The 23576-nt window shown below is 40.4% G+C and overlaps 1 long non-coding RNA gene across 1 annotated transcript in view; it reads left to right on the forward strand.

Moving 5' to 3' along the window:
• LOC109616916 overlaps window positions 1–23576 on the forward strand; it is a 77178-nt gene that overhangs the window by 11502 nt on the left and 42100 nt on the right. The window contains exon 2 of the long non-coding RNA XR_002198223.2: window positions 16992–17140. This is a non-coding gene — a long non-coding RNA (uncharacterized LOC109616916). The remainder of the gene's footprint in view (window positions 1–16991; window positions 17141–23576) is intronic.

The raw sequence follows: 23576 nt of genomic DNA on the forward strand, positions 1-23576 counted from the left end.
TTATCTTCTAACCAGGGGTGAATGTGGATTACATTTCTTATAATATTGGCATGGAATTTCATACAACATATGTACAAACAATTCCTATAAAGCCCTATATCAGCAGTCACAAAGTGCATATTCAGATCCACAGCATAATTGAAAGAGCAAGCAATAAAATATTGAGACATTGTGACTAGGAAGAATTCCCTAAAAAGGTTAGAAAATAGGAAAAGACCTACAGAGTAGGTTATAAGAGTACATTACTTTTTATAGCCAAATCGTTCATTAAGATGACCAGCCGGTCAACAAAATAAAGGTGGGAACAGGTGTGCTGAAGGCAGCAACAGAAGGAGTTGTCAGGCAAAATTTAGATCAGAAAAAACACCAGGTGGACTTTGGACAGGAACAGCTAGGAGTCATCAAGTCAGGTAATCCTGAAGCAATGTCCTGGGGCTCAGTTCCTCCTTAAGATCCACCAAAGAAAATATCTAAGATCTGACATGACACCGGATAAGACCGGATGAATACGGTTTCTCATAGTAATGATTGTTTTTTCATTTAATTGTCTGACAATCACTTCATATGTAGGGATCATGCCAGGGATCATACTTAATTTTGTTACATTTTAGGTACCGATTATGACCAAAATGCTTTTAAAAATGTGGTTCCAGGTCAACTGTATGTTCTGGGTTCAGACAGGCATGGACTAAGAGCAAAGGGCCGCATAGTACATGCGATTTATTGCGGTTGGTTTGAGGAAAAAATTATTGAGTGCGAGATTTTAGATTAATTTCTTTGTCCACTTACTCATGTGTTACCTCTGAACAGTTAGCCAGCCGCACATCAAGTTACTGAATTCCCAGACCAGGCTTGATTTGCATGCGCAAAACTCGAAAGAAGAGAGCTGCCTGTTGAATGAAGGTAGCCTACAATTTTTTCTATTGAAATTGAGTATTCAAATCAATGACCAATTCTCTCATATTACAACATTTCAAAAGGTACATTGAAATTTCATTCAGTGAGATATTTTATTTTAGAACACTAAAACTTAAAATCAATTATTGTTAGTTAGTTTTGTGTTATGTGTATAACGTTTAAAAAAAATCAAGTCAGGCAAGTAAATATAGCATTTTGTTTTCTTTTAAATGTAATAGTGAAAATATCAGTCTCAGAATTCATATGTAACATCATTTGTTCAAACATCTGTCAATAGACACCCTGGACAGAGCTGCAGAAAGGGACACCATGAAATGTATTTCCAGAGACAGGTTAGAACCAAAAAGCGTTTATACCTTTTTGACATTGTCCTGTAATTTCACAAAGGCTGTGGCCCATTGACAAAAATAACTGAGGAGAATCTCTGATTTACGAAAGCGACTGAGGACATTATGTGTGGGGACAGACCCAGATGTTGAGGATCTGACCATTTCAGCAGAATGGCGAAGGGTAAAGCGCTCGTATAGGTAGAAAAGATCAGCAGAATTAACACTTGTCCAACTGTCCACTTCCACTTCAGCCCCACCCAAAACATCTGATTGCTCAGAACAGACAGCCCAAGACAGCATTGTGGAAGCTCTACATAGACAATTACATTCACCTTGTAGCCTTTGTTGCACTGACTCTCTTCACACCTGCTTCTCAATAAGTTCTTTGTGCTGACTGACTTACTCATTTATCTATCCAAAGTGGTGTGTGATGAAGGTGTGCTGCATGACTCCATACACCCCAGAGACAATGGCTATTCATGTGCATACCTTTGGCAGGTGGGGTATGTATAGGAGCTTGAGATTCCATACCAACAGGCTTATAAATTGCCACTAGTCATTCAACTCCTCAGCACAATCAAACTGGACTAACTGTACACAAACACACAAACTGCTAGTCCCAGAATATAGGTTGCATAATAGTTGTAATGGTAGTAAGGTTTGTTCGTCACTGTATTTTCTGTCTTTAGTGGTGCAACCTTGCTAAAAGTGAGTGGCATGTCCCAGGTCGTATAGGTTTCTATTCAGGATCCATAATATCCATTGAGTGTTGTTATTGTCGTTGCATGAACCAGGTTTTGAGTGTTTTGTGATTACAAACTGTAGTACTCAAGAGTGGCCTGGAAGTGGCTAGATTCTTCAAAACAGGGTTTTTAACGCAGTGTCTCTACAAACCACTTGTATTTTCACTGTGATTGCTTAAGAAATATGTTTACACCAGCTCTGCAATGTTGACATGATACCAAAATGTTGACTGTTGAATGTTTGTCGATTCCAATTCCAGTTTAGTATTGAAATACTAAATACCTAACGATACTCAAAAACTGAAACAGTACTGGATGACTCAAACATTTAAAATGGAGTGTAAATATGAATAAATATGTTCGCTTTGTCCTTCCCCGTCACAATCCTTATTTCCCTTCTGAATAGTGGTGTCTCTGGTAGCCTACCGACCCATATTATGAATGTGTAAGGACGACAACGAGCTTGCCTGGTACTAAAACAACGCATCCGCATTCTGTTCATAAATCTACAGAATCACAAACAATATGCAGTTGATTTGTTTTGTTGAGTTCATTTGAACTTTATCAGGTGTGAAAAAGGGGAAGGGTTTAGAAACTAAATTAGTGCAAGAATTTTCTATACATAATTTAGGAAAACAATTAATAATTTTTAAGGTGCCAGTGAGTATATTTTAAAATGTTTGAAGTAGGAATTAAAAAGTAATGTATTTCTTCACAAGATAAATAACTTTTTTGCAAATCTTTGTGTCTTATTTTGATTGAATTGGGTGCATATATGCAATTTTGTGTACTGAATTATGCTACCATTGAATTCAAGTATAAAGCCACCTCCTCGCTGAGATATCATGTTTTCTGCACACGTTCCGGAGGTGGTTCACAGGAAGGGAAAAAAAGAAAATTCAACCACTGTCAAAATGTGTACAAACTTAACAGCCCATGGAGCTCTGACAGTTCCCACAGCTGTACATTTTACGCTATGTGAAGCCCAATAATTAGCATTCAGTTTTAAGGTAAAAGAAAACAAACATATTTAGAGAGCCCACATAGATTCATTCACCCATCACTGTGCACACCACGTTCAGAGATTTGTCTTACTTTCATTTGGGGTGGGGGGGGGCGCTGGGGGGTGCTTACTCAGAATGAAATTCCCTGTTCCGATTTTTATAATTTGTGTCACTGTTACAGTTGTCAGCACTAACCTGTCAGTGGAAGCCATCTTATTTTAGATGAAACCCAAGCATGCTCGTTCTGCCTCATGTGACTTGATGGTGATAGGCAGGATCAGTCCTGCTCAGTTTGCAGTTTCCTTTCAGTTGAACCAACCAGCTGTTTGGGCTGGACGGATGTTCTGTTAGAAGGTGTAAGTGGAATACATTTCTGTAATAAGCTTTCTTATAGCAAATTATTAATTTACATCCTTCTGGGTTTGTATCATCAACATTTATCTGACTGGATTCCTTTGATTTATTTCCATTGCAATGTTAAGAAGCTAACTTTCTGTAAAAAACATATTCTAAATGTCATTATGTATGCCTGAGCGTTCATGCCTTTACAGTACATGTATTGATATAATATTGATACCTGTTGAAACATATTTATTACCGCATCAATTATTCATTTTCATATTATTTATTGCACATAAATTCGGAATTCCTGAAGGTAGTGTGCACCTGTTTGTCCTAGTCAGATATACCAGATTAGATTATTCAACATTTAAAATGTTCACATAACCAGCCAAAAAGCTCCACGACATTGAATAGTATTGATTAACAGAGAAAGTGAGGCTGATTTGGTGTATGTATCTTTGTGTCTGTGTGTGTTTTGTCCTATATACAAGAGTAAGAGGACGAATCAGCAGACCTCTGGACAAACCTTCTGTCACTAGAGATGGAGAGCCTGGCCAACTGCATTGACTGATTGTTAGCATTAGTGCCAGTGAGTGTGATTAATATGCTTGCCCCTCACATAGCACTCAGGAAAAAAGAGAGGTGTTACTTAAAACTGAGCAGGGGTGGCCACATTTCATCCTTTTAAAGAAGATAATGCATAACCTCAGTGAATCTGGCTGGGTGGCTCAATACGTAGCATGTGCCAGAATGGATGGATCTGGGAGTCCAGGTCCTGTTGCATTAATTCCTCAAACGCAAATCAGAGTGAATGTGTACCCTGGCCTAATGAGCTTGTTGTGTGGGATGCTGTGAATGCTGCTGAGATGCTGGGAGAACACACTGTGCTCCGCTTTACTGAATTCTCAACTCCCATAATGATGATTTTTTTTCTTCTTCCAAGCAGCCTGATAGCATCTGCTTGTTTGCCTGGGCCTCCTGTCTCCTACGGTCATACTGCTCCCTCAGCTGACACACACACACACACACACACACACAGACTGGGCCTGTATCGTTCGCCTGAACAGTTGGATTCAAATTGGTGAGGATTAGGTTCCCATGCTGATATGTCAAACACTGTGACTGTACAACAACCTTTTTGTTTCATGGAATGTTGTCTGTCACTACACCATGGGACCCCATAGTGAGGATTATCATGTCCACGTTTGGGCTTCAGAAATGTATGTAAAATAAATATTAGGTCTCATGTGTAACGAAAGTCTTGTGTTTAATGCTCCTTAACAATGCAGTAGATTAAATACATATGGTTGGAATAATAACTTAATAATACAACAACAAAGAATAAAATGAATTGTAAAAGAATAACAATTAATTGTAAAAATGTACCATCAAAATGTTAATTGATTAGCAATAGTCAACTTGGAGTCTGTGGAGTCTGTGTATAAAGTAATACTGCAAAAACAATAATATAGTAATAGGATATAAATGAATGGAAAGTGGCTAGTGTTCTGTATTACTGTGTACATTGGGTGTGGAAGTGTGATTGAGTGTGTGTGTAGGGCATGTTTTTGAGACTGTACTGGGAGACACAGCAAACCTTCCAGCAACGACACGTATGGATGTGCCATCCTGGAGGAGCTGGACTACCTACAGTAACGGAAAAAAGTATTTGATCCCCTACTTATTTTCTTTGTTTGTGTGCCCACTGACAAAGGAATGATCAGTCTATAATTTTAATGGTAGGTTTATTTGAACAGTGAGCAACAGAATAACAACAAAACAAGAAACCAGGCAAGCCTAGTTTAGCCGACACGCAATAGAAAAGGCTGTGGCATTAACCACTACACCACAGAGCGGTACACTTTCCAGGTGTCAGTATAGCCTTGTCTCTATCCTGAATAAATCCTCTTTCACAATGCGTACTTCGCTTCGCCTGTGAGCAGATACAAACTCGGGACCTATAGTTCACAAGTCCGCTTCTCTAACCAATATGTTATTTAACAAAGGGGTAGTCAGTCAGTCAGGCACTCAGTTAGTCAGTCAGTAAGAGACATTCACTCTTCTTAGCCAGATCCGCTTACGCGGTCTTGCAGAAATCCTGACTGACAAAAATATTATAAATTGATTCGCATTTTAATGAGTGAAATAAGTATTCGAACCCGTCCACAAAACATGACTTAGTACTTGAAGTTGTCCTGTCCCCTTAGCAGAAAAACACCCTCAAAGCATAATGTTTCCACCTCAATGTTTGACGGTGGGGATGGTGTTCTTGGGGTCGTAGGCAGCATTCCTCCTCCTCCAAACACAGCGAGTTGAGTTGATGCCAAAGAGCTCGATTTTGCGCCCATCTGACCACAATACTTTCATTCAGTTTTCCTCTGAATCATTCAGATGTTCACTGGCAAATTTCAGACAGGCCTGTACATGTGCTTTCTTGAGCATGGGGACCTTGCGGGCGCTGCAGGATTTCAGTCCTTCACAGCATAGTGTGTTACCAATTGTTTTCTTGGTGACTATGTTCCCAGCTGCCTTGAGATCATTGACAAGATCCTCCCGTGTAGTTCTGGGCTGCATTGCAACTCCACGAGGTGAGATCTTGCATGGAGCCCCAGACCTAGGGAGATTGACAATTATTTTGTGTTTCTTCCATTTGCAAATAATTGCACCAACTGTTGTCACCTCACCAAGCTGCTTGCCGATAGTCTTGTAGCCCATTCCAGCTTAGTCTAGGTCTACAATCTTGTCCCTGACATCCTTGGACAGCTCTTTGGTCTTGGCCATGGTGGAGAGTTTGGAATCTGATTGATTGCTTCTGTGGACAGGTGTTTTTTATACAGGTAACAAGCTGAGATTAGGAGCACTCCCTTTAAGAGTCTTCTTCTAATCTCAGCTCATTACCTGTATAAAAGACACCTGGGAGCCAGAAATCTTTGTGATTGAAAGTGGATCAAATACTTATTTCACTTATTAAAATGCATGTGTTTTTCTGGATACTTTTTGTTGTTATTCTGTCTCTCACTGTTCAAATAAACCTAACATTAAATCTGATAATTTCTTTGTCATTGGGCAAACGTACAATATCAGCAGGGGTTCAAATAATTTTTTCCCTCACTGTATGCAAACTGAATGGGCTTCAGGTACCACCTTGTGCTACCAGTAGTGACAAGGACACTATCAAAATGCTAAACTAGAGAAGAATCAGAAAGGAAGGATAAGAAGAGAGCAATTGTCTGTGGCCACCACCTGTAAAACCATTCCCTTTTTGGGGGTTGTCTTGCTGTTGCCTCTCCAGTGCACCTGTTTTTTTCTTTGCACCAAAACAGGTGACATTGATTCATAATCGCTTATGCTTCCTAACTGGACAGATTAATATCCCTGTTTAATAGACTGGGTGTTCTACTGTGACGATTACGTGTTCCAAATTTTTTTAGCAGTGTATTTTGAATATGATGTTGCTTGTTCTTCTGTCCCTTGTTTAGGGACACAAGTAGGTAGACAAGGCCCTCCAGGCAAATAGCCTTGCTAGGATCAACATGCATGACAGTCCTATTTACTTTGTTCACAGCTCAGCCCATGTTAGAACAAGGGGATCTTATCTGAGCCTGTGTCGTTATCCTCAAAACATTCAAACAAGGTATTAAGAGGTGTCATTGTCCAATAAGTAGCTACTTTTCTTTTTATAATCTGTTATTGTATAACGTCAATATTTTTTAAGCCTTGCGCAACTTACCCTTGATTTTACTGTGTCTTCATACTGATTTAGCATCTTTGATTGCTTTGCTAAGGTCGTAGTTGGTCTGTTAGTACTCAGCCATTTCTCTTGTTGCCTTACAGTTTGTTTATGCTTTTTTGCCACATTTTCTGTTTTGCTGTTGTACTGTAAATTCACAGTTTCTGATTTGGATATTGGATGTTTTAATATTCACTCATGAAACAGAATTCTCAAAACATTCTGTAGCATAGATTCAGATTGCCAAACAACATAGAACAGTCCTTTCCATTGGTGCTGCCTGGTTAAAATATTTGCCTGTGGACAGGGCTGAGCAGAATATTGTGGTGTGACTTGCCGAAGGGGGCCTATTAGAAGTTCTGAAAGGCAGTATAACAAAAGTTAAGAATTTCCTCACTGTGTGTTGCACAGATATGACTCCACTAAGGGGGACAAACAAAACTCTAAGCAATTACCAGTGTAAAGTGGTGTTGGATTGAGGTGGATATAAAATTCAAATTAATTCAAAATAGTTTCTTGCGTGTAATTACATCAGCATTTGATTACAGCATATTCCAGGTCAAGAAAACAAAATGTGTTGATTTACTGAAGGTTACGATAATCCCACTGAGATATTAACTATGAAACCAACTCCACCAACCTATGGGTGACAGGGTACAGCGGCGGACTCAAATGCACGACTCAGAGGGGTGTCACAAGTAGCAGTCTTTATTGTTCCAAGAACAAAATGCAGGCAGAGTTACAAAAACGGCAGGCAAAAAATCGTAGTCAAGAACCGAAGCAAGAGGTCTAGTAACACAGGACAACAAACACTGGAGGAAAACGCTGGAGAGAGTGACATAAGTTCAACTACAATCTGGCACTGGGAAGTGGGACTGGTGAGTATTTATGAAAACAAACAGGTGAAACACATTAGGGGCGGGGACAGTAATCAAACAGGCGGGAAAGCAAACGATGGGAGGAAGACGAGTGACCTGGGATAAGAGCGACTAATGATGTCAAAATAAAACAGGAAGTGCAGATGAACAAAACAACACACAATAAAAGCAGGAACATGACAATGGGTGTGGCTGTGGTTGATTTATTTGGATACTCAACTTGCATGTGGGGCTTTTATCTGAGTGTTGCAAATATGACAAATATGACAATTTTGATCTGTTCTTTGTGATGGTTTCCATCCAAGTTAGAGAGGTACAAGGATGTTGTTGAATAATATTGTTGCAGCACTATGGCAATGAAAAGTCAGTCCATGCGCTCATAAGATAATTCCCATCATGCACTCATGATAAAGTGTTTTACCACGTAGCAAATTCAGACCTGTGATGTAAAGATTGGTTATCCCATAAATGTACCCAATAAGACTAGCAGTGCCTCCAACCCTACACCTGTGAAGCCTACATTGGATTCTACTTATGTGAATACTCCATCAGAATTTAAAGCAAGGCATAGACTGATAGACTTAAGTATGCTATCTGAAATGGATTTAATAGATTTTTGAGTTTGGGTCACAAATCCGGATATCCTGGTACTTTCAGAAACATGATTAAATAGATTGATCAGTGGTGTGGATACTATGAAAGCAGTGTTTAATTTGCACTGCATCTGGTATCTGTCGTGCATTATTTGTTTATTCATTACTTGTCTTGATCCGAGTTCACTAAAGTTGCCTATTGTTGTTGCCTCAGATTGTGAAAGTAAGTTGTTTCTTATTTTCCGTTATTCGCGCTACCGAAGAACTTCATTTGCGACGATTTCCTTCCTGAGTTAAGCCCACTGGATCCATCTTCCTCTCACACCTTAGATATATAGGTTTAAGGACTAGTCCACATCTACATGTTTTTTTTTTTAAAACTGTGTTTTTTCTGTGTGTTTTGGCCTTTTGTCCATACACAAACTGCATTGCAGATCACTGAAAACTGACCTTATGAAGATATTCAGAAACTCAGTTTTCAGTGATGACATGTAGACAGGGAAAAGTTTTTATATTTAAAAAATACCTGTGTAGGTGTGGAGTATGAGCCATCTATGCTAAATCGAACCTTATAGTATCCCAAGCTTTAAATGTCTCTTTAACTCAACAATTTAAGCTGTTATTTTTTCATGCTCAGAGTACACATACATATATATGGGTATATACCATTCCCGTACTGCCTTGGCAGGTGCAGTTGATGGTAGATTTAAATGCCTGGTCCCTTTTATATCCTCTCAGATGGTAATTTTAGTCAATCTAAAGCTTGACTGATTAACCCTCTGAAAAGCTAAAGAGCTTATGTATTGATTTTAATTTGACACAGCTGATTTTAATCCCAATCGGATTAATGCTATAAAACTCCTCAATAGTTGACCTAATTCGTGCAAACTACCCTCACAAATGTAGATCAACTAGTGATTTTGCAAACTATATTTGTGGTCATTGATCAATAATTTCTATTAGAATAAACAAACAACAAATGCTGACCCTCACCTCATTAAAATATTTTTACAGTGTGATTTATTTCAGGCTGTATTGTTCTACATTTTGGAAAACGTAAAGCCTGAAGCCAGGTAACTTAGTTGAAAATTATATTAGAATTGCTTTTAATGAACTTTTTTTTTAACAGGTTTTATAAGTTAATGGGACTGATGTTAGGAAGTCCACAGAAGGAGATTCTCTTGATTCCTTTTTTTGGCAGCTTGCTGCCCCCTTAATTGCTGAATCACAGACACATGTTTTTAACTTGGCAATTATCTTAGATATAATACCAAAGGTCTGGAAGGTGGACTATATACTCCCCCTTCACAAAGGTGGTGAGCTTGTTGACCTAAATACCGTACCATTCAAAAGTTTGGGGTCACTAAGAAATTAGGAAACATAGCAAAATGAATAGGACATATAGTCTTTGACAAGGTTAACATTTTTAAATAAATAATAATAATTTTAATATAAATAAGTTGTCTTTTTAAAATTTCACCCCATACTTCCTGTAGCACCACCCACAAGTTGGATTGGCTTGATTGATTGGCACTTCCCACCACAGCTCAGTAAGGTTGCGATCCGGTGACTTTGCTGACAACTCAATTAGACCTTCTTGCATAGTTTGGAGCTGTGCATTGGGTCATTAGATTAGATTAGATTCAACTTTATTGTCATTGAACAAGTACAAATACAGTACAGTGAAATGCAGTTTGCATCTAACCAGAAGTACAAATAGAGGAGAGCAGAAAATGTACAAGTATTAAGTATATGTATGTACAAGTGGAATGTATAGATGTGCAATTAATGCAAATGCATTACATGTGGCAATTCTAAATGTGCAGTGAAAGCAAATAGAGGAGGGCAGAAAAGTATAATTTATGTACAAGAATTAAGAATAATGTATGTACAAGTGGGATAAATAGTTGTCCGGGTACAAGTGGCAATTCTCAATGGCATTCTGAATTTGCAATTGAGGCAAATTGAAGGAGTAAGGTAGCATGTGCAACGAAAATTCTGGGATAGCAGCAATGAGGTTCCTGTTGTAGACATGTGTAAGTAACAATTGAAAATGCAAGTACAATGGCAGTTCTAAATGTGCAATGAAGGCAATTTTAGGTGCAAATGAAATACAGAAATAGCAGCATGACACGTACCTGTAGACAACTGAAAACCTATCAGACTTTGTAAGGCAGTGTCAGAGTCCAGTAGTGCAAGGGTGGGTATGGTTAGAGATGGGTCACAGAGTTCAGCAGGGTTACATTAGATGGAAAGAAACTGTTCCTGTGTCTACTTGTGCGAGAACGGATAGACCTGTACCGCCTGAAGACAGACAGGCCTTCTTCAGCTCCCTCAAGAAGTACAGGCTCTGCCACGCATTTTTTACCAGGGCTGAGGTGTTGAGGGACCAGGGGAGGTCCTCAGAGACACACAGAAATTTGAAGCTGGACACACACTCCACCCCAGTGCCATTGATGAGAACAGGGGCGTGACTGCAGCCTTTCGATTTCCTGTAATCCACAATGAGCTCCTTGGTTTTCTTTGCATTGAGGGCCAGGTTGTTATCAGCGCACCATGCCGCCAGGCACTTGACTTCCTCCCTGTATGCTGACTCATCATTGTCACTGATCAGGCCTACCATAGCGGTGTCGTCTGTGAACTTGGCGATGGTGTTGGTGCGGTGTACAAGAACACAGTCGTGGGCGAAGAGGGAGTACAGGAGGGGGCTCAGCATGTAGCCTTGTGGAACACCAGTGTTCAGTATCAGGATGGAGGAGGTCTGTTGGTTAGGAAGTCTGGGGTCTGTTGGTTAGGAAGTCCAGAGTCCAGTTGCAGAGAGACGGGCTGATCCCTAGGTCATGGAGTTTGTTGACCAGCTTAGAGGGGATGACCATGTTGATTGCTGAGCTAAAGTCTATGAACAGCATTCTCACAAAGGTGTTGGTTTTACCCAGGTGGGTCAGGGCGAAGTGTAAAACTGTGGAGATGGCATCCTCTGAAGACCTGTTCGACCGGTAGGAAAACTGGTAGGGATCCATTGTTGGGGGGAGGCAGGACTTAAAGTGGGCCAGAATTAGTCTTTCTAAGCACTTCATGATCGTGGGGGTGAGTGCAACATGTCGAAAGTTATTCAGGCTAGACACAGACGACTGTTTCGGCACTGGCACATGGTTGCAGTCTCGAAGCAATTTTTAGCCATCTTGATGCCCCTTTTCAGGTTGGCCCTGGATGAGCTGTAGGCCTCTGCATTGTCATTGTCCTGTTGTAGGAGGGAAATTGGATCCAATGAAACGCCATCCGCATGGCTTTGCAAAATGGAGTGATAGACTTCCTTCTTCAAGATCCCTTTTAACCTGTACAAATCTCCCACTTTACCACCACCAAAGCACCCCCAGACCATCACATTGCCTCCACCATGTTTGTGAGAATGTATGAAGCACTCCTCCAGCATCTTTTAATTTGGTCTGCATGTGACGAATGCTCTTCTTTGTGATCCGAACACCTCAAACTTAGATTTGTCTGTCCATAACACTTTTTTCCCCATACCATCTTCCTCTGTCCAGTGTTTTATTGGTGAGTCTGAGATATGGCTTTTTCTTTGCAACTCTGCCTAGAAAGTCAGCATCCTGGAGGTCAGTTGCCTCTTCACTGTTGATGTTGACACTGGTGTTTTGCGGGTTGCCAGTTGAGGACCTGTGAGGCGTCTGTTTCTCAAACTAGACACTAATGTATTTGTCCTCATGTCAGCTTGTGCACACCTTCAGTTCTTGGCAATTTCTCACATGGAATAGCCTTAATTTTTACATCATCGAACCACATAGAAATATCCTCTTCTAATGTGAAGCGTTGTGGCTACTTTGTCACAGTCTGTTTATAGTACTGAAATCAATTAAACAAATTATAAGAATACTGTGCATTCTTCATAACACATATTGTACAGAATATTAAAATATTTAGGTTATTACATTCCATACCAGATGCTTTTGGATTTCATTAGATTATATAAAGAAAAAAGAAATTTGGAAGCTTATGTCTAGTTGATTTTTGCCATTTCTTTAGACTTTGCCCTTAAAGTCATTTTTTTCTGGTTTAAGTAGAATGTGGAGAGCAGTGACAAGATTGCATGCTTTACAGAATATTGGTGCACAATATTATCAGGTGACATTGGCCAAATGTTGGAAATTGTTAACCCAGATTAGCTAAATGAAAACACTCTATAAAGCTACTAAATTTGTCTATTCATTTCTTTATAGGTAAACGTATACATTCAACTCAAGAAGTATTGTAACCCTTCATGAAACTGAATACATGTGAATGCAAAAAATAAACGACAAAAACAATTAGTCATATTTTGGCCTGTGTAAGCAGGAACTGTATACTTTTATTTCAATACAATAATTTTACAAACATAAGACATCTTATTGAGTAGTACTATTATTTTCTGGAAAACAGATTTCAAAGGTATTAGCACCCTTGAAGAATGTTTAAAATCAAACCAAACGGAAGTGGCGTCTGTTACGAATTTCTATGCTATTTAGTTGGTCTCAGTCTCCAGGATTTGTATTGATGTCTTTCACCTGTTCCTGTTTCCCTGGTGTATAAATATGAGATGGCACACATGTAAAATTTGTCATCCGTCTGTCATCCATCACCATGGGTAAAACCAAAGAACTTTCAGCTGAAAGGACAAAGATGGTTGTTGATCAGGTAAAGGATATAAAAAATACATAAACTGTTTAAAATATCACTAAGCACAGTCAGGACAATAATCAAAAGTTTCTGAAGTCTGGAACAGTTGCAAATTTGTCAACAACATGACATATTGCATTTTCCTCCATATTTTATTCTTTATAATAAACTTTGTTGGTCTTTGATTTCTTTACATTTTCTATTTTTCATGTCCCAGCATTCAGACCCTTTGCACAGATGTCAGGTTCAAAGAACTCTATGAACCTGACCTCAGGAAAATCTTCGGGACAAGTTTGTGATTTTTTGCAAGTTTTTGTAACTCAAGGTGTAAACCACTTTTGTCAAACAATGAAACTGCATCAAATTATTTGTTAGTGTCCTTTAGATAAGGATTTTATGAGTTTATTTTAATGACCGTCTCTGTAGGGTTCAGAAACTTCCAAGCAGCACTGTACTTTCTACTATTGATTTAGTTATCACTCAATGCTGGAAGAATACAAAAAAAAAATCACAATTATGGAAGCGGTTGATTTATTTTTGGTAGTTTTTCTTTCCAAAGTTGCTTGGAAGCTGGTTCCATCATTGGGGCACAAGGACAGAGAACAGTTTTTACTTGTCAGATCTGGAGCGGTATTACTGTAGGAGCTGGATGGCCAAAGTCCAGACGTAGGAGAACGAAGAGCCCAGGTTGGGATGTAGGGTTTGAGCATTGCCTGATGTTAGGTCAGTAGCTAGCACCATGACCTAACAGTAAATTAAACTTCAACTGGAAGCCAGTGAAATTACAGGATATGACAGAGTCATTAGATTTTTAGAGGGAAGAGGAGAGGGCCTATCACCCAGCCTTGGAGCACACCAATTGTGACTGGCGCCAATTCGACATCGATCTTCTCCACATTACCTGGTAGGAGTGGCTTGCAAGACTGGATGCAATGCAAGAGTGTGCAGAGTCTGAGATGCCAGTCCAGTGGGTGGAGAGTAAGATGTGATGGTTCACAGTGTCAGAGGCAGTGGATAGGTGTAGGAGAATGATAACAGAGAGAGAGAGAGAGAGAGAGAGAGAGAAAGAGAGAGAACTTGGGTAGTGCAAAGAGCTACTGTGACATAAAGGAGTGCAGTCTTGCTTGAGCAGCCTTACGTGTTGCTCAATCGGATATCATCTGAAGAGAGCAGGGGAACAGCGGTAGATGCATGGGCCGGTTCAGTGTGTGAGTGGTCAGTGGAACCACTAGGCTGAGCAAATGAAGTGCGATTGTCATCAACCTTATTTTGAAAGTGGTTGCCAAGGTCATCCACCGAGAGGAAAGATAGAGGAGATCAAATTCTGTTTCCGGCTTACCTTCTAAATTAAGCGCCAGTCTGTCTTTGATAGTTTCAGTCAAGTCCTTCTATATTCTATTTAAAATAGGCCTTGTCCTACAGGGTGGTACATCTTTACTCCAAAAGAGGAGTTGTTTCCATGAATGTATCTTTCTATCACAATTGTCTTTGAACTATCATTGGTTGTCTGAGGTTGAGGTCTGATTTTCTGAGTTAGCCAATACCAAGTTATCCTTGAAATACAACTACAAAGTGTTTGAGGTACTGAGTATGGTCTCTTTTATTAGGTTTACAAAAAAATTGAAGTCAGCTTTTAGCTAGTTAATGTTAGCTTTCAAAATTCAATGATTGTGTGCCTAACTTAAGCTCAGTGGCCAGTTCATTCTGTACACTACTTTATTCATAATTTCTACAGACAGTACATGAGTCATATGGCTGTGATACCATCTCAACAGCATGGACTAACATTACAGTGTAAAATTTGTTGCCGCTTATAAAATCATTGCCCTGACAAATTCAGGCTTTTCTCGAGGCAAATGGGTCTGACCCACCGCTAGATGGATTTATCTATTAAACTGACCACAGAGTGTACGTGTAGTCAAGATACCCCCAGCGTCTACGATTACAATGGTCGCAACACTGCCTTAATCACCAACAGACATGACAAGAGCTCCTTCATAAATTCTCAGAACTTTGGGTTACCTTTAAAAGGTTTCTTTGAAAAGACCAAGCAGTTAAACAGGCTGAAGTCTCAACATCTGTAAGAGGTTCATCAGTGCAGCAGAGATCGTGGGCTCAGGCCCTCCCTCTTTGCCCCCATGGAAAAAGGGGCCTGCCAGTATGAGAAATGATGCTGAGGGCCCTTATTATTAGGATTAATTGTCTTTTTTCCATGCAGTGGAGCAAGTGTGCCAGGATAAAGCAAAGTGGAAACCATGAAGGCTACTGAGTAGTCGTCATGTTTTCCTTCAAGCCACCCTTCACGAGACAATTGTTTTTAAGGTCCTTCATCTGTCAGTACCAGTGTGATTTGTGTTAAGAAAACAATTATCAGGAAAAAATGGTTTCCTACGAAGTACATTTTGTTTAACTGAGGTAAAATGTGTTTAGAGTCAAGGTGAAGGGATGACTGAATTTTCTAAATTGTTTCAGTGGGTTGCCCTCACCCTTCACACCTGGCAGGGCAACACTCAGGGATAGGTCTGAAGTGATGTGACCTTTGCTCTTCGTTAAGTCCCCCCTGACTTACATCAGCAATATTGATTATCATACATGGATCAAACACCCCCATTCCTTTTGCCTGCCTGATAAGGTGGAAGTAAATGTAAGGAGTCATGTTTAGAAAACTAAAAAGCAATCCTTATTGTCATTTTTGCTGGGTTGTAGGCTAGGGTAGGTGCTGTGTGTGAATTATTCTAAAAAACATGAATCCTTATGCTATGTGTGTATGTGTGTATATATATATATATATATATATATATATATATATATATATAGTTGTGTCTATATCTACATTTTAGTTTTTTGTTTCATCTTTACCCAGAAAATGTTTATCCCATAATTTTATAAAGTATTTTTGGGTATGCCTCTTGAAAGTCAAACAGACCTGATTTCAGGGTAAGTTACAAATAAATGCCTGACTACAAACAAACCAAACAGCTGTCACTTGCAGGCATGTTCATTCATCATTATTAGATAATAAGTGGGGAATAGCCCCTGAAAACCTCTATTACCTTTATGTACTCTGCACAAGTGTGCCACCGATAACAGATGAGGTTGGACTCAATGTAAAATTAAATTGCTTTTTATATTGGTTGCAATTAATTGCTGTTAGAAGCACTGCAGCTCAGTGCATTTAGGGATGTGTCCTATCAACTCCTCCAGGGATGGACCTATCAGCTCACCATGGGCCTCTGACTGCATGCAAGCAATTCTAATCTGTTCACATTCAGACAAGCCCCTTTGAATAACTTTCAAAAACTTTCAGTTTAATGATGGAATATCTGTCAACAGAATGTCATTAATTTCGTACATGATTAATTAAGTGTATTTAGGACACTTGTCAAACAAAAGTTTGAATCTGTTCCGGGTTTTAGCACAGGCGTAAAGTTTCACTCACCCCATGGTTATACTCTTAAGAATGTTTTCACATGCAAGGAAACATAGCCTAGATAATTTTATTGCAAAGACTTGGGGATTCAACCAAAATATCTGAGACGGTATTTCTCTGAAGGTGACAGGGCTTCAAATACTTTTATTTTGAGTAATCGTTGTTGTCTGTTTTATTAATTGCATTTTAATGTATACCTGTCCACTTCTATGTATCCTTCCTGATGTTAGTACTTGTATACATAAGGGTATACTCATACTTTTACACTTTGCAATCCTTAGTGTGGTTTACCATTTGAAAGGCTGGTTTAGTTGTCTTTGTTATTCTGATTTGTTATTTCTGTTTTCTTTTAGTGTTTGCAGATACCTCTGGGCCACAGCAAATCTCCCCATGGCCTCGGCTGTGACAATATGTTGGGTAAAAAGAAGTCATAGGAGAAATCCCTTTGATTCTGGGATACAAATCTTGCATTGCCTTGGGTGAGAAGAGGAGGAAGATGGAGGTACAGTACAATGGAGGCCCTGAACATGAACTAATCAGTGCTTTGGGAATATATTTGTCTCTCTTCAACAAGTCAAGGGAGAGAGACTGTTTTGAAGTTGTTTCTCATCCACAACACATACTCCCTGCAGCACTTCTTTATACTTCCAATAATAGTGACTGGTTCAAATGCCAAATGTGCTTTGCTCTGACATATTGCCCACACCATGTGGTATCTTCGGACTGTTGTGGTTGTGGTGGTGTGTGTGTTAGGGTGGCTGATGGCAGTCTACCAGTTAGTCACAAACCTAGAGGACTACATTTAACATTTCAAAGACGCCTGTTTTTCAAAAGTTTACACACACTCACATAAGCACACTCCCACATGCTGCTTCCCCAGCTTGTCAGCATGCAATGTGGGCTGGTGAGGCTTCGCGCGAACAGATGGGAGGAACAAACCAACATAAAATAAAGTTAAACTAGAACAAAATGACTATGCGAGTGGTGTGGCCGCCCTTTGTTTGCCAGGAAGGTGATCCTCAGCATCTGGGGATGATGGAACGCATGATTAAAATTACCAGAGGGAATGATTAATATCTCCTTAAAGCAAACACTTCCAGCTTATCAATCATCTCATTACACTGGAAAAGTTAATTGTGTGAGGGGAGGGTTGGAGCCCCTGAACCATGAAAAAGTAGCCCACCCCTCGACATGTTTACTTACACAACAGAACAGACCCAATAACTCTACGTGTCCATATCCCCCATTACTTTTTTCTCATTCGAAATCTTGAAGCATAGGCATTGTACAGTATTGAGCATTATTTCCATTTACCAGGAGACGTTTAAATATTGCATCTGTTTTCTTGGAGCTATGTCCTCTAACTGTATTTTTTACTTCCGTCCAAAAGTTTGTTCTATAACAGCATCATGTAAAAGGGAACATGATCAAATCCTGTGTGATAAAGTGTAATGAAATTAAAGTGCAATGCCATTCAACCCTAATACACTGTATTTGTTCAGTTGACATAGACGATTCAGTGTTTCCAGTGTACATATTAAAACGATTAAACAGTGAGCCTTGGCGAGTGTGTGGTGGGGGGGATAGGTCTCCCGGTGCCTACGGTGGCCTGGGTTGCCCTTGCCTCGCCTCCCTCCCCGTGGCTGCCGGTGTGTCCTACTCTTTGCCCTCTCTGCTCCGCTGCGCTCGCTCCCCCTCCCCCTCCCTGCATGCCTGCGCTGCCTGAGCCAGCTGCTCCTACTTCATCTTCGGCAGCGTCACCATGCGGGGTATTAATCATGTTTTTCGAGGGGGACACTCCTCTATTTATCTCCCTGACACTTCCAGCATTCAGAGGCCCGTTGCTGGGCACAGCCCATTGAGTAGTAAGATTACACATTACCTCGCTCCATTGCCTCTCCCTGCCCTCTCCATTGACTGGCTGTTCAACGGTGGCATGGAGCTTGCACGATCGGACATCATTTATGCCTTACATGTAGAAAAAGATTATCCTGTTTGTTTTTTTCTTCCTTTTCCCTTTCACGTATATATATAAATGTAACCTGTGCACATGTAATTGTACAGTACAGTACAAGGCCCTTATACCCTACAATGTTATTAGCTTCGCTTGTACAATGATTTCAAAGCAATACATCAAAGATTGAACCTTGATTATTTATGATGATCGATGGCAATATTATGATGGTTTGAATTTCCTTATGGTTTTGAATAGGGATTATAAATACTTTAACGACTTCAAATAGCTTAGGTCCCTAGTTCTTTCTGACATTATCATGCAAAAGCAATTCAGTTGTTGGTAGTGAATATTGGAAACATAATTCTGTTGGAATTCTCTCTGTGTGGTAAGCCACATCAAAATGTGTATACCATTTCACTTTCTCTGGTACATTAATGAGCGTTGAATTTCCTAACTAACTTATTTACATTGTGTGTACTGATTCAGTATATTCCTTTCAATGAGGCAATGGAAATGTAGGCGTCTGTTAACTCCAATTACTCTCGCTGACCCTTTTCTCACTTGCTTCTCACACTGCGTCTTGAAACACTCATCTGATTAACACTGTAATATTTAATGCTTTATGGCTTGTCATTTTCTACAGAAAGTACTGTGCTGTAAAACGTAATTACTTGAGTTCTTAAAATAAGCTACACTTGTAGCCAGACTTGTGTTGGTTTTCTGGACACATTACTTTTGGAAAGGGTGTCTGGGGTTATCACAGTTCTTAATACCTCCCAATCTAGAGGGCGCTGTGTATTTTGAAAATGTCACCCAGCTGGTCAAATCAGCATATATGAACAAAATGTAAATGTACCATTTCTAAATTATTAGAAATGGTACATTTACATAATATATATACATATATATACAGCTCCGGTAAAAATTAAGAGACCACTGCACATTTTTCTTTCCTTTCCAAAAAAGTTGAAAAGGAATGTTTTGAGTGAGGAACAGAAGCGTTCAATTTGCAGTGGTCTCTTAATTTTAACCCTTCTGTTCCTCACTCAAAACCTTCCTTTTCGACTTTTTTGGAAAGGAAAGATAAAGGTACTGTGATCTTTTATACATTTTTTCCAGAGCTGTGTATATATACAGTGGGGAGAACAAGTATTTGATACACTGCCGATTTTGCATGTTTTCCCACTTACAAAGCATGTAGAAGTCTGTAATTTGTATCATAGGTATTCTTCAACTGTGAGTGATGGAATCTAAAACAAAAATCCAGAAAATCACAATATATGATTTTTAAGTAATTAATTAGCATTTTATTGCATGACATACAGTGGTATGAAAAAGTTTAGGCACCCCTCTGAGGCTGCATAATAATTTACTCACAGAAAATTATCACAATGGCATGCCATTAATTTTCTAATAAAAGCTGAGTACTGGGGTATTTTCCAGACAAAGAGTTTTAGTGTAGCAATATTAAGTTGTATGAAATTAAATCAGATGTGAAAAATAGGCGATGCAAAAATGTGGGCACCCTTGTCATTTTGTTGATTTGAATACCTGTAACTACTTAGCACTGATTAATTTGAACACACACTTGGTTTGGTGAGCTCATTAAGCCTTGAACTTCATAGACAAGTGCATCCAATCATGGGAAAATGTATTTAAGGTGGCCAATTGCAAGATGTTGTTCTTTTTGACTCTCCTCTGAAGCATGGCAACAAGGGGGCCTCAAAACAAATCTCAAATGACCTGAAAACAAAGATTATTCAACATTATGGTTTAGGGGAAGGCTACAAAACGCTATCGCAGAGATGTAAGCTGTCAGTGTCCACTGTGAGGAACATAGTGAGGAAATGGAAGACCACAGGCACAGTTCTTGTTAAGGCCAGAAGTGGCAGGCCAAGTAAAATATCGGAGAGGCAAAGGCGAAGGATGGTAAGAACGGTCAAAAACAGCCCACAGACCACCTCCAAAGACCTACTACATCATTTTGCTGCAGATGGTGTCACTGTGCATCGTTCAACAAACTTTTTCATACGACTGTAAGTATATGATACATCAGAAAACAGAACTTAATATTTGGTACAGAAACCTTTGTTTGCAATTACAGAGATCATACGTTTCCTGTAGTTCTTGACCAGGTTTGCACACTGCATCAGGGATTTTGGCCCACTCCTTCATACAGACAATCTCCAGATCCTTCAGGTTTCAGGGCTGTCGCTGGGCAAAAGGACTTTCAGCTCCCTCCAAAGATTTTCAATTGGTTTCAGGTCTGGAGACTGGCTAGGCCACTCCAGGACCTTGAGATGCTTCTTACGGAGCCACTCCTTAGTTGCCCTGGCTGTGTGTTTCGGGTCGTTGTCATGCTGGAAGACCCAGCCACGACCCATCTTCAATGCTATTAGTGAGGGAAGGAGGTTGTTGGCCAAGATCTTGCGATACATGGCCCCATCCATCCTCCCCTCAATATGGTGCAGTCGTCCTGTCCGCTTTGCAGAAAAGCATCCCCAAAGAATGATGTTTCCACCTCCATGCTTCATGGTTGGGATGGTGTTCTTGGGGTTATACTCATCCTTCTTCTTCCTCCAAACATGGCGAGTGGAGTTTAGACCAAAAAGCTCTATTTTTGTCTCATCAGACCACATAACCTTCTCCCATTCCTCCTCTGGATCATCCAGGTGGTCATTGGCAAACTTCAGACGGGCCTGGAAATGCGCTGGCTTGAGCAGGGGGACCTTGCGTGCGCTGCAGGATTTTAATCCATGACGGCATAGTGTGTTACTAATGGTTTTCTTTGAGACTGTGGTCCCAGCTCTCTTCAGGTCATTGACCAGGTCCTGCCGTGTAGTTCTGGGCTGATCCCTCACCTTCCTCATGATCATTAATGCCCCATGAGGTGAGATCTTGCATGGAGCCCCAGACCGAGGGAGATTACATTTTCTAATAAATGCACCAACAGTTGTTGCCTTCTCACCAAGCTGCTTGCTTATTGTCCTGTAGCCCATCCCAGCAGCCTTGTGCAGGTCTACAATTTTATCCCTGATGTCCTTACACAGCTCCCTGGTCTTGGCCATTGTGTACTGTAGGCTAGATATTCTGTCTAATGCACACATTTAAACGCTGAATGAATGCGGTTCCTGAGGGATCTCTTCAGCTTTGGGTGGAGTCAACTCTCGACTCTCCATCAACTGGAAATTGTGGTGAAAATGTGTTGAAGGCTAGCCAATAGTAAATCAAATAGCTATTTTCAAGGCATTTGTAGAACAGTGAAGAAAGCAGTAAAGTTAGCCCCCACCCCCCACAATGCCCAATATTACTTATAAGATTATTCTTTAAGTGCCCAAGGGTCAATATCTCATTAATGCCTTATTCATCCCAGTATATGACTAAGTAGCATAAGGAGGGAGTTTAGATAAAACACTCCACATTCTGTATGGTTATAAGGATATCATAGACTAGATCAGGGGTAAGCAACTACATTCAGCTGCCTGTATCCTTTTTGACTCTTTCTGAGTGGATGGGCAAGTCCAGGACATGATAATTATGGTTATAATTAAAATAGGTTATTTGAATGCTGCAAAAGAACTACAATTAAGACCAAACATTTTACAGAATCTATTTCAACATAAAAATGATTTGTTTTCTAGGATGGTACAGTGGTCTAGGATGGTCTAGGATGGCTCAGCAGTCTAGGGTGGTCTAGGATGGTCTAGGATGGTCCAACAGTCTAGGGTGGTCTAGGATGGCTCAGCAGTCTAGGGTGGTACAGCGGTCTCGGGTGGTCTAGAATGTACTAGCAGTCAAGGGTGGTCTAGGATGGTTGGTCCAGCAGTCTAGGGTGGTCTAGGATGGTCCAGCGACCTCAGGTGGTCTAGGGTTGTCTAGGATGGTCTAGGGTGGTCCAGGGTGGTCCAGCAGTCTAGGGTGTTCTAGAATGGTCTAGGATGCTCTAGTGGTCTAGGGTGGTCTAGGATGGTCTAGGGTGGTCTAGGATGGTCCAGCAGTCTAGGGTGCTCTAGGATGGTCCAGCGGTCTAGGATGGTCTAGGGTGGTCTAGGGTGGTCTAGGATGGTCTAGGATGGTCCAACGGTCAAGGGTGATCTAGGATGGTCTAAGGTGGTCTAGGGTTGTCCAACAGTCCAGGGTGTTCTAGGATGGTCTAGGATGGTCCAGTGATCTAGGGTGGTCTAGGAAAGGTCCAGCGGTCTAGGGTGGTCTGGGATGGTCCAGTGGTCTAAGGTTCTCTAGGAAATGTCCAGAGGTCTAGGGTGGTCTAGGATGGTCCAGCGGTATAGGATGGTCTTGGATGGTCCAGCGGTCTAGGGTGGTCTAGAATGGTACCATGGTCTAGGATGGTCCAGTGGTCTAGGGTTCTCTAGGAAATGTCCAGAGGTCTAGAATGGTCTAGGATGGTCCAGTGGTCTAGGGTGGTCTAGGATGGTCCAGCGGTGTACGGTGCTCTAGGATGGTCCAGTGGTCTAGTTATGATTCTAGGTTTGAATCTGGCAATCAGCACTTTCAGCGTAAACTCTCTCTGATCCATCCACGCTCTCCGTCAATACAGGCATACATATATATTAAAAAAAAGATAACTGGATTACACTGAGACACAATCACATAATGTATTAAGGGGAGTACTAAGGAACAGATTTCTTAGAATTAACAAATGTAACTGTTGATTTTGAAGTATTTTCTGACCTTTATGTTTTTGGCCTGCGGGACGCCTGTTGCCAACCTCTGGACTAGAGACTAGCTTTTCACTTACTAATACCACCTGCCCTATACTTATCTTGTAAATCTTGGTGGAGAGACTGAGGGGGTGATAGGTGGCTATTAACAAGAGAAAACAGCCCCTAGGCAGTCAGTGTAGAGGCGTAGGAGATGTATGTTTTCTTCTCTCCCCCCTTTCCTCTCCTATTTCCTTTCTATAGTTAGAACCCAAAGTTTAGAGACAAGTAGAGGGGGTGGAAAACTTAAAGAAAAATAA

Source organism: Esox lucius, chromosome 19 (genome assembly GCF_011004845.1).
Source record: "Esox lucius isolate fEsoLuc1 chromosome 19, fEsoLuc1.pri, whole genome shotgun sequence".
NCBI classification, from domain to species: Eukaryota; Metazoa; Chordata; class Actinopteri; order Esociformes; family Esocidae; genus Esox; species Esox lucius.